We start from the raw sequence: 15,957 nt of genomic DNA, 5'->3' as shown, positions 1-15,957 counted from the left end.
TTTTGCTTTGTTTTATTTTTAATGCAAGTCTTTTTAGAGAAACCTGGACCATTGGAAAAATACTCTAAATAGCAGCTAAAGAATACAGAAGGAAGAGGCCACACTTGGTGTGTGAAAAATATATTGAACAACCATCTCAGGTCCTTCTAGTAACTGTAAAGTTCACAGGACTACTGAGCAGGACACAGCTGAACCAGGAATGCCCACCATGGTTACTGTGTAGTTCACTGGGGTATTTAAGACGTTTGAGGAAAATGGCTCCTCGTACAGTAATGCTTTAAAGCAATATGGCATCAAGGATGGGTATTTTTCCAAGGTCACCAGCTCCTGCCATGCTGTATATACAGTTAAGTATTTTGTCTTCAAGCTTAATTCCAAGAGCAACCTCTAACAGTCTTACATAGAGGTCCACTACCTAAGCCCAGGGATCTTATGGCCACACCCCACATCTAGAGGGGCACTAAGTATACAGCAATAGACTTTTCGAGCCTCTAAATGTTCTACTTGGATATATGTTGTCTTGTTCTTTGTTCCTATCTGGGTCAAAATTTAACTACTCATACTTTAAGTTGTATGAGATTGCATTTTCTCAGAAAAATCTTTTTCTTCAGCCATATTCAAGGTATTTTCTGCCCTTCGTGGGGAAGAGAAAGTTGTCTGGTGAAACTTACCTTTCAGTTACGTCACCTCCAGAATACACACTGTTCTGGTTCTCCTCCCACCTCACTCATCTTCCTTTGCTGGCTCCTCCTCCACTGACCTCTAAATGTTGGCCTCTTCCCAAATGGGTCCAGGGTCCTCTTCCCCTGTGTATCTATAGTCTCTTTCTGGGTCCTCTTGTGCATTTCCAGCAGCTTCGTATATTATGAAGAATGACTTCCAAATAATGAACTGTAGCCCAGATCTCTCCCGTGAACTACAGTATAGTATACCCAACAGCCTGTATGACATTTCCCCTTGGACATCTCAGAGACCTTGTAGTAGGCAGCCTCTCCAGTGGCCTCCAACAACTCTCTCTCTCCTGGAATTCACACCCTCCCACATTGTACCAGGGGAGGTCTGTGTGACCAATCACAGAGGTTATGGTATGTCATATCCACAGATCAAGTTCTAAAAAGATAGTGGCTTCCATCTTGGGTTCTCTTTCTCTCTCGGGTCATTTGCTCTGGGGGAAGCCATATCATGAGCAACCCCAAGGAGAGATCCATATGGCAAGGAACTGAAGTCCCTGTCCAATAGCCAGCTGTCAACAGCCATGTGAAAAAGCCCAAAGCTGGTCTTACAGCCCCAATCAAGCCTTGAGATGACTGCCGCCTTGTCTGACGGCTTGACCATAACCTCATGAGCGATCCTGAGCCAGAACCACGCAACTACTCCATGTCCAAACTTCAAAGCCACAGACACTGTGTGATAATCCACGTGTTGTTTTAGTCTGCTAAATTGTAGGCTAATTGTTTTAATGCAGTAATAGATATCTAATCCATACACCACAGACTTAATATGTACCAAACAGAACTTTTGATCTCACCTACCCCAATTCCCAATTTATTCTTTCCCTAGCCTTCACTTTCTTAACTCTTTTGCCATGACGGTCAGATATAACCAAATGAATATTTCCCTTTGTTGACTGCAGATGGAAACTTCCAGAAAGGAAGTTTAGGAAAGCAGATGTACATTTTTCTATGTTTTTGTGTTTTTCGAGAATGAATAGGAATTTTTTTATACATAAAAATATACACATACAAAGGAGCTCAAATTGTTATTAAATGCGTAGTCAAAATACCAACTTTTTCTTTTTTGTGGATTTCTGACACATTTTGAAAAACAACAACTTGAAATCAATGAATGCTGCGAAAGAGTTCATTGATATTCACATCTACCCAGTTTCTAAGCCAGCATGTTGAGAACCATCTCGATTTCTCCTTTTCTTTCACTACCAAATCCAATTAATCAGCAAGTTCTATGGAATCCAAACCCAAACCATTTTATTAAATCCATTCATACAACAAAACGTTTTCCTGGCGTACTCTGCATAAGGCTCAGCATCAGGTGCTGGAGAAACAGCAGTAACCAGAACATGCAAACCCAACCCTCATGTAGCTGACATTCTCATGGGCGGGAGTAAATAACAATTTACGACAAAATATAGTGTGTCCTCTGGGAGTAAGTACTATGGGGGACAGCTAAAGTGAATAGGAGGCTGGACAGGGAGTTTGAGGAGAGTTAGAACATTATTTTAAATAGGGTTGTCAGGAAGTCCCCACTGATCAAGTGACACTGAAAAACTCCACATTCTCTGTCTGTGCTGCCACTCCCTTAGCCTGAGCCATCATCGCCTTTCCTTTGGGCTTCAGCAAGTCCCCTGCATGTCACTCCCCTGCCTGCCACCCTTCAGTGGCTTCCCATTGCTATGAGATGAAGATCTATAGTCTTCACCAGGCCACAAAAAACCCTGCACGACTTGGTCCCAACCTGAGTCTCCAACTTCATCTGGAAACAATCACTCAAGCTCCACCCACAAACACCTTCTGGCAATTTCTAGAACATGCCAAGTTGTTTCAGGCCTCCTTTGCTCTTGCAGGTCCCAATGCAGGCAATGAACATCATTCGGTCCGAACTTATCCTTCTAAATCAGAAGGTCTTGGCAAGGCCCCCTTTTTACCCCCATATCCAAGGGGCTCTCTCCTCCCCCCACCCTCCATTTTTCTTCATCACAGCCTTCTGTTTACAACTGGGAGCTGTTTGTTAATTAACTTGTTTGTTAGCTCCTTCTGTGTTTCTTCAGGCTCCTCTGCCTTAAGCCAGAATACAGTCCAAGGGGAATCGCATCTGCCGGTTGTCTCTTGGAGCCCAGTGCTACCCAGGGACACAGCGCACATTAATTAAATGAATAAACTGACCCTTCCAGACCACCTGGTAATTTCAGCACCAAATGTGACGAGCAATATCATTAATTGATAAAAGCAGAATCTTATTTTTACAAATCTATAGATTTTTTAGGTCTAGTAGAGACATAGAGACCGATTACTTTCATGTGGCTGGGAAAGACAAGTAAGCACAAAGTCAGGAGCTGGCAGCAGATCTACGATTAGGCTCCTCTCATGGGTCCAGAGTTCTTGAAAGGAGCAATCTCTTCTCTTACTGCCTACTTGTGAAAAATAAAGTACAAGTGGCTAAGGGGTAAGAACACAGGTTGTAGAGTTCCAAAAACACAGATTTTTTTTTCCCTAAGCTTTCCAGGAGTGTAGCTTCATCCTCTGTGCCTTACCTTCCTCTTCTAACATAAGGATATCTTACTGCGCTGTGAAGATTAAATTAGAGCACACAGAGCTCAGAGAAGACCCCCTCGTGATTGGCTTTTACTGTCCAAAAATACAGGCTTGGGCATTCCTATTATGATTCTAAGATCAGGGCACGGCAATAAAATGTATTTTGCTATTTTATTCCAAAAATCCGTATTACATATATTTTAGTAATTTTTATAACGATCAAGCAACAGTTAGCCTCTACCAATGAAAACCTAATTTCATCAAGTAGCACTCTCTGCATTTCGTGTTTGAATTATCCTTTTTAAAAATTAGGTTGCTATCTTGCAGTCAACAGTCAGCAAGGTATCTGATTTTATTCTTTGCAGTGTGCACTGACTTTTCTTTTGGAAGGGGGCTGGTTATTTCTGGAATTACATCAGGCCTATAGGATAAGTGCTATACACCCCTGTCTATATAGAGTAAAATGTCACTGGACAAGTAGGTGTCACACGTCTTAGGGCTGTTTTCTTACTGATGTACATTCTGCATGGCAATGAATGTGATGATACTTTAGGAGTAAATGCTTGTCAGTTTCCTCCACTGTAGTGGAGATTTAAGGACAAATGGACCTTACACAGGGAGGAAGTTCTCATCTGTAAACGTGCCCCCCTAGGCGGTGTCAGTGCACCTGAGGTTTACCCCCAAACATCCCCAAATCGCAGCTGTAAATACCATACTCATATCTATAGGGAAGGCGCACCTAAGTGTGTTTGGAATATCTTTAAGATATAAGAACCATGAGACTGAAAAGTACAGGGCGAGGCTGAGGCCCAAGGCTTAGAGGTAGGGTTTCAAAACTTATTAAAGGAGAATGAGCATGAAACACATTCCCGGCCTCCCACCCCCACCCCAGCACAATTGCCCACCACCGCCCGGGGCATTTCAGTCAAGCAACACTGAGCGCTGGCCACGTGGGGCCCTCGGGCCTCGCCCTGCGCGGACTCTCGGCCTCAGGTTTCAGGCCGGAGTTCGCCGGACCTTAGTCCTTGGGGCAACCAGCCACCTCCAAGCCCAGGCCAGCCTCCTAGGCCTCGCGCAGCCTCAAGATCCTGGACTTTGCAGCTTTCCCCGAGCTCTCGGGGAAAGGCAGCAGCACGCCAAAGCGCGGGCGGTTTTAAGACTCCTTCCCCAGGGCCGACCTCCGCTGGGGCTCCCTGCAGGGATTAACGCGCAGAGCTCGGCCGCGACCTTGCTGCGGCGGATCCTTGCGTGGGACCCCACCCTTCCTACCGGGCCCACCGCTTCTGTGCCCGCTCCGGCTCCCGGGCGCCTTCCCTCGGGTCGCCGAGCGCTGCCTTCTCCCCTGGGACTCTCAGCAGAGACAACTTTCCGGACCTTGAACGTTTCCCCGCTCCCCTCCCACTTCACCTACCTTTTTAGTCTTCTCCCCGCCCCCAGGCCCCTGGGTTGTGTTCGGGTGTCCTGGCCACGCCCCACCCTGGCCTTAGGCCCCGCCCACGGAGCACAGCCCCGCCCCGCCCACCTCCGGGCCAAGTCTGGGCTCCAGCCTGCAGGGGCGTCCTGTGCTACTCCAGGAGGACAGCAGGCTTGTAGCTCCAAGATCCTCTAAGTGGCTGTGCTGGGAACCCACTTCCTCTGCACAGGAGCCTGTTGTAGATAATCCCCAAATATACTGGAAGGAGAGATTTCTCTTCTCTGTCTAGTTTGGCCAAGTCTATTGGGTTAGGGGCTAGTCCCCACGGGGAATGGGAAGCAGTTGCATTTACCTCCAATCCTGGTTCTCCTCCATAGAAAAACCTGGAACATGGAGGCTTTAGCAGGTCTCTTGAGTTTTCTCCAAGGATAACAAATCAGAGGGGCAGCATCGGCAATTGGGTGTCACGACTTGGATTTGGATCACCATCCTGGATACAGACAGCTCTGGGTTTGTTTATTCATCAGTTGTCTCATGTCCCTGGGCCTGAGGTTTCTCATGTTTAAAATAGAGCCTGTACCAGAGCCCTTGAACTAGTCCCAGCAACTCATGGGACTGAAGTAGGCTTACTGACTGTGGGTGACTCTGCCTACAAAATGTTGTACTAGAATCAGTTGCCATAATACAGAGCAATACCTTTAAGTGTCACAATCGTATCCTGGATTCTGAGAAAAAGAGGACGAGTACTCACATAAGTAGAACCTCCAGTTGTCATTTGAAAGGAAAGTGGACATTTAATAATAATAATAATAGTAATATTAATAATAATAGATGGTGTTTCCTGAGGGCAACTCTGCCAGGTTTCCTAACAGGTACTCTGTATGTGTTATCTTAATTTTTAGAACAACCTGCATGTGGTAGGATCTCTCTTTCCTCCGATTACTGACAAGAAAACCGCCTTAGAGAGAGAAGCGCCTGGATGGTTTGGTTGATGTTACTCCAAACCTTCTTAGTAGAGAGCGGGCACTTAGCTAGAAGGCTAGGAAACAAATTAACATATTTAAGTCAGAAAAAGAGGAGAAAAGGATATAAAGCTTTCATTTTGTGTTTTTGTTTTTTTCAGGAAGAAAAAGTCTAAGAAGTTATCAAGAAGTTGACTAGGAGAGGCTAGGCAGGGAGAAAATATTAAGGGAGAGCAGTGGTCCTTAAGGATGGTGGCTGCTTCAATACTAGGAACAGGGAAGGGGATACAACTAGGGCCCCGAGGTAGGAGATAGCAGAATAAATGTAGAGGTTAGAAAGTTCAGAGGGATGAGTACTGAGAGAGCTGAATATTACTAGGAATGGCTGGGGTTCATACTGAGATTGTATAATGAATAGGTGGATCAAGGGAACCTTCTAGAGTGATTTCAGTGCTGGCTACCACTTAGATTACATGTGCTGTAACCATGAAGCCGGATAAATGTGTACCTGACAGTGGTTGTTAAGGAGCGGCCTAAAAGTCCATTATTTATAATATTATGTATTTTACTAGTCCACGCTGCCAGACATGAAATAATACACCAGATTCATGTTAAAAAATGACTTCAGTTTTCCTTTATGGAAGTTACTAAATTCTCCACTGCCCACATGCACCCATTGTATAAGATTTGTGATGGATTTCACATGCAGGCTCTCATTTCTATGGCTTTACTCCTTAAAAAGAAAATGTTAGAGAGGAACTAGTCTAGATTTAATTTTTCTTTGGAAGAAGTAGCTTCAAAGAAACATCAAATTAATAGGCAGGAGTTTTATTTCAGGAGATTTATCAAACAATTGTGAACAGGTGTTTTCCAAAAAGGGGAGAGAAATTCATGCAAATCCAACACACAACAGTGAAAAACTTTGGTAGTCTATAGTACTTGAGTATATACTGTAATTTCATTTCGTATCGTGATTGTTAGGCACTACTGTTAGTTAAGCATCACATGCTGTCCTATTTAAAAATTATTGAAAAAAATAAATATTCTTTAGTACTGGCCCTCAAATCTACTCACCCTGAGGACAGGAAGATAAGAATGGATAAAAGAGATCTTTTATGATGTTCTGCTGTCAAAAATGATGAACTGGCATCAAACCTTGTACCCAGCTTCATTTTTCAGCCTTTTATGTTGGAAAAGCTTAACTTGGAGATACTTTTTTGAATCCTAGAATATCAATGCACTGTCATATGTGTGTGATGAAACAGTGAAGTTAAAAAATCACATTATTAAGGAACCAAAGGTTTCCAAATGAATCTCTTAGTTAAGGGTTTAGTTCAAATGCACTCTCATTTCCACAGTACCGGCTTTTCATTTTCATCGTGTCTTTGAATTTTGACAGTACCTGTACTCAGAAACACTAAATTGGAGGAGAGAATGCAATCAAAATGAAACATCCCAAACCCCTCGCTGTTTGGGTTAAATCTCTGGAAAGCACTCAGGTTTTCATCTCACCTAGTTAGTTGTTTAAATATTTACACAAAAAAGAGTCTGGAGAGGACAAAACGTAAAACAGTTCAGAAAATTTATAATAAGCAGCAGAAAAAAGGCACAGTGATGATGATATCATTTCGTAAATGGTGTTGCTGTCAGGTTTTAATTGTTATTTGGAAGTTAAAATTTACAGTGCTGCAGAGATATTCCTGCTTTAATTTTTAGTCATGGTGTGATAAATCATTCCCATCATTTCCAGGAAATTGATTACATACCAATATCACAAGAGGGCTAGGACAGAGCTTTCAACACACATTTTTCTACAAATTCCTAGTTTTTATATCTCCCAGAGAATACAGCGAAGTACTCAATATATTTTAATACTTCACTAGTGGCAAAAGAAAAATGAAATTAAAATTATTCTGTTGTTTTAAGATTTAAATATATATATGTATGTGTGTGTGTATATATATACATATATATATCTAACATACAATATTATATTAGTTTCAGAATTATACCATAGTTATTTAGCATTTATATACCTAAAAAAGTGATCACCATGATAAGTCCAGCAACCATGTGACACTGTACCATGCTATCACAATATTATTGACTATATTCCCTATGCTGTATATTACATCCCCATGACTTATTTGTTTTATACCTGGAAATTTGGGCCTCTTATACCCCTTCACGTCCCCTCCCTTTTAAAAAATTTTTCAATTACAGTTGCACTCAATATTTTATATTAATTTCAGGTGTACAGCATGGTGGTTAGGCATTTATATAATTTAAGAAGTAATCCCCCTGACTAGTCTAGTACTCCCTGGTACTATGATACATAGTTATTACCATAATATCGACTATTCTCTATGTTTTACTTTACATCCCCATGACTATTTTGTAACTACCAACTTGTACTTAATCCCTTCCCCTTTTTTCACCCACACCCCGAACCCCCTCCCATCTGGCAACTATCAAAATGTTGTCTGTATCTATGAGTTTGTAGTTCTGTGTTGTTTATTTTGTTCTTTAGATTCCACATATAAGTGAAATCACATTGCATTTGTCTTTCTGTATCTGACACTCCACTCAGCACAATACCCTCCAGGTTCATCCATGCTGTCACAGATGGCAAGAACCCATTCCCTCCCATGGCCTGAGCAAAATTCCATTATGTATCTATATATATATCTATTTGATATATATATATATATATCTATATAGATATATATAGATATATCTATATAGCTATATCTATATATATCTCTATATAGATATATCTATATACATCTATATATAGATATATATATATCACGTACTCTTTATCTATTCTTCCATCTACGAACACCGAGGCTGCCTCCACATGTTAGCCATTGTAAACAGTGCTGTAGTGAACATAGGGATGCACATGTCCCTTCAAAGTAGTGTTTTGGGTTTCTTTGGATGAATACCCAAAGTGGGATTACTGGGTCCTTCTTTATCTCTTGTTACAGGCTTTGTTTTAAAGTAAATTTTCCTGGTATAAGTATTGCTACACTAGCTTTTAATTTTTTTTTTTCGTTTCCATTTTCATGAAATACCTTTTTCCATCCCTTTACTTTCCGCCTGTGTGTGTCTTACAATCTGAAGTGAGTCTCTTGTAGGCAGCCTATGTAAGGGCTTTGTTTTCTTCTGCATTCAGCCCTCCTATGTCTTTTGAGTGGAGCATTTAATCCATTTACATTGAAAGTAATTGTAGATATGTACAGGAATAGTAGTATTCCTATTTTTGATCGCTTCTCTCTCTCTCTCTCTCTCTCTCTCTCTCTCTCTCTCTCTCTTACTTTCAATATTAAAGAAGTCCATCTAACATTCCTTTTAACACTGGTTTGGGGTGATGAACTCCTTTAGCTTTTTCTTGTCTGGGAAGTTCTTTATCTGTCCTTCGATTTTAAATGATAACCTTTCTGGGTAGTGTACCCTTGGTTGTAGGTCCTTGGTTTTCATCACATTGAATATTTTGTGCCAATCCCTTCTGGCCAGCAAAGTTTCTGTTGAGAAATTACCTGATAGTCTTATGGGAGCACTCTTATAAATTACTAATTGCCTTTCTCTTGCTGCTTTTAGGACTCTCTGTTTGTCTTTAACCTTTGTCATTTTAATTATAATATGTGGGCCTGTTTGGGTTCAATTTGTTTGGGACTCTCTGCACTTTCTGGACTTGTATGTCCATTTCCTTTGCCAGGTTAGGGAAGTTTTGAGTCACTATTTCTTTAAATAGCTTCTCAGTCCCTTTCTGTCTCTCTTCTTCTGTTACCCCTATGATGCAAATATTGTTACACTTGATGTTGACCCAGAGGTCTTTAAACTATCTTCATTTTTTTAAATTCTTTTCTGTTTCTTCTGTTCCGATTGGGTGTGTTCTGCTACCTTGTCTTCCAAATCACTTATTTGATCCTCTGCTTCATCTAGTTTGCTGGTGATTCCTTCTAGTGCAGTCTTCATTTCAGTTATTGTATTCTTCACTTTTCACTGGTTCTTTTTAATGGTTTCTAGGTCCTTTTTTTATGCTTGCTATCTCTTTGTTGAAGTTCTCATTAAGTTCCTTGAACATCCTTATAATCATTGTTTTCAACTCTGTATCTTGTACATTGCTTGCCTGCATTTAGTTTTGTTCTCTTTTTTTTGAGTTTTCTCCTGTTCTTTCATTTGGGATGCATTTTTTTGTTTCCTCATTTTGGCTGCCTCTCTATGTTTGTTACTATGTATTAGATAGATCTGCTATGTCTCCCGGTCTTGGCCAGGTGGCCTTATGTAGTACTTGCCCTGGCACAGTCTCCTAGGTCATTTGCTCCAGGTGCTCCAGGAGTGTCCCTTGTGTGGTTGTGTGTGCCCTCATGTTATAGTTGAGCCTTGATTCCTATTGGCACCTCAAGAGGTGGGATTGACCCACAGGCTGACTGGCTATGGGGTTTGGCCATGTCCACAGCTTACTAACTGCTGTGTAGGGGGCTTGCCCCCCCCACTGAATGGGATTCACTCCAGCGGGCTCTGGTGTCTGTTGTGACCACCCTTTGTTTGTGCATCTTGTGATGCTAATTGGGCGATACTCTGCTGTAATCTGAAGCCAACCAACATCCACGTATTTTTTTTGTGTGTGTGGCATCTTGGGAAGGGCTCCACTGCAGACCCAAGTCAACCACTGACTGTGACTGGCTGGGGACTACCTGGTAGGAGCTACAAAGTGATCCATGGTTGTGTGCTGCCTATGCTAAATCTGAAAGCATGTGGGAGAGGCCATGGAATAAACCGAGGACAGCTGCCACTGGTACCAGGCCTGGGTATCTCCGCAAAACGCCAGGACATTCTGAGGCCTGCTACCACCTAACAACTCCCTTAAGGTTCAGAAACTGATAAAGCCCCAAGCGGTATGTAAGTTAGGTGAGGCAGGGCCTCGGGGTACCACTAGAGTGGGAAGAGTTGTGGTCACCAGGTGAATGTAAACTCTGGTTTGAGCTTGAGCCTGGAGTGATTCAGCAAAAGTCTCAGAGCACACTGAGGCCATTTGCTGCCCACCTGGAGACTGTGGATCCTCCTAGTTTTCCAAGAAAGAGTGCAATATGGGTGAGGCTGGCTGCTCACAAGAAAGTGCCTCTGACATTGGGGGAGTTGAGTGGAGCCTGGTCTCAGCAGGAGCTCATCAGGCCAATCAGATTCAGGTTTGGCCTGTGGGGGGAGGGCTGAACAGAGGAAAGATGGTGCCCACCTGCCAGCTGCAGGGGAGAAGGCCCACACATGGAAAATGGTGACTGTCCTCCGTCCCTCACCTCGAAGCCTCAATCAGCCCCCTGTATGCCTCCAACGCCTCCCAAGTCACCATCCCTTCGCCAGAGCCAAGGGTGAGTGTCTGCAAGTGAGTGAGTCTGTGCATGCGCTGTTTAAGAGGACTTCTGGGTTTCCCGCAGCTTTCCATCCCATCTGTATGACCAGAATCCCCACTGTTTTTCACAACCAGATGTTGTGGGGGCACCTCTTCCTGGCTCAAGTACTCTGGGCTGGGGAGCCTGGGATGGGGCTGGGGTCTCTAGATCCTCTGGGGAGAAATTCCATGACTGAGATATCCCTCCTGATTCTTAACTGCCATACAGAGGTTTGGGAGGAGCCCTTTTCCTGTCTCCGCTGCTCCTATCAGTGTCAACATTGCTTTTTCTTTATATCCTTAGTTATAAAACTTCTGTTCAGCCAGACTTCAGATGGTTCTCCAGGTTGATTTTTCTGTAATTTAGTTGTAATTTTAATGTGTTCACCGAAATAAGCAGGCACAGTGTTTATCTACTATGCTATTTTGGATCTCTCTTCATTCAAAATTATTCTAGTTCTTAAGGGGCAAAATTGAAAACACATAATCCCCTAATTCAAGGAAGCTTTTATTGGGAACTATACCGTTACAGATTAATCATAACAACCTTTTGTAAATGCTAATTACAAGTATGTCTTTGATACTATTCTGACTTTACAGTCACTATGGAAAACAGTAGAGCAGTTCCTCAAAAATTAAACATAGAACTAGCAAATGAACCAGCAACTCCACTTCTGGCTATATATCCAAAAGAAGTGAAAGCAGGGACTCAGACAGATATTTTTACACCCATGTTCATTGCAGCTGTTATTCAAAATTGTCACATGGTAGAAATAACCCCAGTCTCCATTGATGGATGAATGGATAAGCAAATGTAGTATGTGCATACAAAGGAATATTATTTAGCCTTAAAAAGGAATGAAATTCTGATAATGCTACAAATTGGATGAACCTTGAAGGCATTATGCAAAGTGAAATAAGCCAGACACAAAAAGACAAATATTGTATGATTTCACCAATATTGAAGTGCCTCCAAGTAGTCCACTTCATAGAGACAGAAAGTAGAATAGTGGTTGCCAGGGGCTGAGGGGCAGGGGAATTGGGAGTTAGTGTTTAATGGGTACAACGTTTCAATTTGGGAAGATGAAAAAATTGTAGAGATGGATAGTGCTCACAGTTGCCCAACAATATGAGTGTAGTTAATGCCATTGAAATATGCGCTTAAAAATGATTTAAATGGTAAACTTCATGTTATGAATATTTTACCACAACAAAAAATATTTTTACTTTAGACAGTTGTTTGTAAATAACTTGTAAAAGGTTGACTTGAATTTGCAAAACCTACTACTCTCATTAGATTTGCTAGTATAAATAAAAGGTTATAATTTGAAATTATAGCATTAATTTTTAAAGCTTTTAAATTGAATTGCCTGTTGTTGTTTTTCTTGACTAGCTATTTCTTTTGGTATTTGCGGCAGAGAATCAAAGGTATTTAACAGCTAGGTGCTCACTAAACCCCGCTTTCCTCCTCCTCCTGGGCACATAGCTATACTACATTTCCCAGCCTCCCTTGCAGTTAGGTGTGGTTCTGCCACAGAGTGCCAGCCAATGGGATGGTAGAAGTGATCTGTGCCTTCCAGAACTGGCCCATCAAAAAACTTTCCACCCACCCACCATCCTCCACTCTTTCTTCATTCAGGGGCATGAGGGAGAGAATTCCTGGAACCTGGAAAATGCAGCCACAGTAGAGAAGGGGGCTGTATCTGAATGGTCATGTGGAGCAGAGCTATCCTACCAACCCTGACTATGAGAAAATGGGAGTGAAAAATTTACTTGTTTTGTCTTAAGCTACTGAGATGTGGGGATTATGTGTTATAGCAGATAGCCTACCCTGATTGAGGTAGTGTTTGTCCTGGGAAGAGAATTGGGTGGTTCTGTATGCAAATTGAAAACCACCTTCTTTTAGCCAGTCATTAAAACTAATATTAAATGGCTTCCATGATGGCTTCCAAATCCTTGACAGAATTGTTTAAGTGTTAGAGGCATCTATTAGCACACAATAATGTCATTATTGATCTCTAATAAATACAGTGTTAAGAGCTAACTTAAGCAGAATAAAATTAAACCCAAAAAAGTCAGCAGGGAAGCTGTTCATTAACTGTAAGTCCGAGCGTGTGTGTCTGTGAAGAATACCAAATGGTAGTTTTCTCAGTGTTGAAAAACAAAACAATGTGGACTCAAAGCAAACACTAAAAGGATGACTTGAATTTACAATTCAAATTACATGACATGTTTTTTTCTTTAAGTAATATGGATAATTGCTTTCATTTTAGGATCTTTTTAAAGTCATGTGTGCTGGGGGAGGGGTTTGACATGGAATTAGTTTAAGTTGCTATTCAGAAACCTTGTTGAAACACTGGTCTTAAATACAGAGGGTGCCAAAAAAATGTATACACATTTTAGGAAAGGAAAAAACTGTATTAAAATTACACTGATGGCAACCACTTTGAGCACCTCTTGTAATTGCAGAAGTCAAACATGACTTGGATTCATCTTTTGCTATCAGTACATATTGAGTATTACAATTTTAATACAGTTTTTTCCTTTCTTAAAATATGTCCATTTTTTTTTGGCACAGTATTTTGTACTGTGTAAGGAACACAGTCTTTGCAACCTTAGTTGCTAAAGAACTCTGCTTTGTGATTAGTTGGCAAAATTGTGTCACTTACTTAGTAAATATTTTTAAGAGAAGTAGCAATATACTAGAGTACATAAAAATATACTAAGGTATGTAAAAATCATGTTGTAGATAAAATAACGAAAGAAAAGAGTTTCCTTCAATCTTCTAGTTAGAATAAGGGGAGAAACCAGGGAATTCTGTGAGAACTGACCTCCTGACAGAGTGTGCTGGAAGCACCTACATTCTTATTGAACAAGGGAAGCCAGGCAGTACCCACCACGACCTGCAGAATTCTAACTTCAGTTCCCGGCTCCTCTACTTTCTTGCTGTGGGACCTCTTAACTTCCCCAAGCCACAGTGTCCTCATAGAAAATGACACTACTAGAAAATTACCTCACTCTGGCAGCTTGCTGGTTGTCCTTAAGATCTGTTCTCCTTGTTCTCCTTTTCTCTCACGTTAATACCCTGTTTCCCCGAAAATAAGACCTACCCGAAAAATCAGCTCTAATGTGTCTGTTGGAGCAAAAATTAATATAAACCCCGATATTATAATATAATATTATGTTATATTATATTATATTATTATACTATATAAGACCCGGTCTTATAGTACAGTAAAATAAGACTGGGTCTTATATGAATTTTTTACTCCAAAAGACGCATTGAAGCTAATTGTCCGGCCAGGTCTTATTTTCGGGAAAACAGGGTAATTTAGCAGGACCATGGACACCCAGTTAAAGAATGCACATTGCAGCCTCTCTTGCAGCTAGGCAGAGCCATGTGACTTAGCAGATTTGATACATGTCCTTTCCCACTGGGAGATGATGAGAATTGAAGATGCTGCCTTGGGACGAGAGATACAGTTTATGTGTTGAGTATGGCAGACACCCTGTACCTTCATAGGGTTTGCATGGGGCTTACGTGATATGCAGTATGAAAGTGTCTTACCTGGAGTCTTCAGAGCAATACTGAGAGGTTGGATAGACAGGAGGGGTAATTAGGGTTTAGGTATAGAGGAGTCAGAAACAACAAATAGAATCAAGTAAATCGTGTGCTTTTAGGTAAGAAGGTAGTTGGGCCTCAGGGTGCAGCACTCTATGAGATCACCCAAGTGAGTAGCGTCAGACATCCAGAGGTCAGGAGAAGGGCAGGAAAATCAAGTAGGAGAGTCTTGGGAAGGAGCCTAGGTGTAAGGATTTAGCGATATTGACCAACGTAGTGGCCCTGGCAATAATGCTAATAATAGTAACAAAAATAACTATCAGCTATCGACAGCCCATGTACCCATCTCTGTTCTCCTAGCCCTTTGTAAACATTTTTTTTTTTCGATTTTATACTTCCACAATCTCCATTTTGCAGATGTGGAAATGGAGGCTCAGAGATGTGAAGTCTTTTTGCTCAAGGTCTCATGGCTAATGAAGGACTAAGCTGAGATTCAAATCTAGGACTAGCTAAGAACTAACTACCCAGCAAATCAGTACTTAACACAGTACATAGTGAAGGGATCAATAAATGTCAGTTGTTATTATCTAGACAAGGAAATGAGTGTCTGGCACAGATGAGCAGAAGCGAGATTGGAGCTAATCTAGAGAATTTGTGAGGCCAGGCGCCTATATGTGATGTGTGTGGCGGACAGGGGTGGGGCATTGGGCAGGTGGGAGGACGCAGCAGGTGGTCCACTCATGACTAAGGATAGTTGACTCACATGGGAGAGTAAAGAAGTAAGGAGTCAGGGGACAGAGTCATTCCTAATTCGAGGCATTCTTCTTTCTCTTCAATTGTGTGAAGAAGGAACTGGTTTCTTTGAGAACAGGCGAGCTGGAAAGATAAGCTAACACTTTCCTTGGTTGTCACAGATTTTTTTCTTGGTCATCAGAGATTTTTAGAGCCAGAAAAGGATCTTAAAACAATTTAGTATCTAACCCTCTCCTCTTGGAAGGAGGCAAAGGACATTCGCAGGGATTTTAAAAAATCACCCACTGCTGAAGCGTAAGCAAACTCAAAAAGGTTTTTTAACTCAAAGAATATGAGGTCTCAGAGAAAGGTTTGAACTTTAGAGAAGCAGAATGAGTCAGAAAGGACCCCATAATCATGGCCCATATGTGAGATTAAGGGTAGAGTATGTGTTAATAATAACAAATGTAATGGGAAAACTTCTATATTAGGCTTTGGCTTTCTTTTTCTTAAGGTTCCTTAAGATAGTTAATTTCATTATTCTGATGTTTAAATGATAATAGGATGTAAGGATGGTGTGGTCGTTTTAATAAAGAACCGTCTGTTTTAACATAAGGAGCATA

At 41.5% G+C, this 15,957-nt stretch overlaps 1 protein-coding gene across 2 annotated transcripts in view; it reads right to left on the bottom strand.

The window, feature by feature from the left end:
* Positions 1-4,726, bottom strand: part of PTER (phosphotriesterase related) — a 56,044-nt gene extending 51,318 nt beyond the window's left edge. Inside the window, exon 1 of one of the 2 annotated variants that reach the window (XM_033100777.1) lies at positions 4,681-4,726. The gene's annotated coding sequence lies outside the window, so the exon portion shown is untranslated. Of the gene's footprint in view, positions 1-4,538; positions 4,652-4,680 lie in introns of those variants that run through there. The other variant, XM_033100775.1, reaches the window with a different exon arrangement.
* Positions 4,727-15,957: the final 11,231 nt, after the last annotated feature.

Source organism: Rhinolophus ferrumequinum, assembly GCF_004115265.2.
Source record: "Rhinolophus ferrumequinum isolate MPI-CBG mRhiFer1 chromosome 5 unlocalized genomic scaffold, mRhiFer1_v1.p scaffold_110_arrow_ctg1, whole genome shotgun sequence".
Taxonomy (NCBI): Eukaryota; Metazoa; Chordata; class Mammalia; order Chiroptera; family Rhinolophidae; genus Rhinolophus; species Rhinolophus ferrumequinum.
The sequence above is the reverse complement of the archived record's forward strand: the minus strand, read 5'-3'. Positions and strand labels throughout refer to the sequence as shown.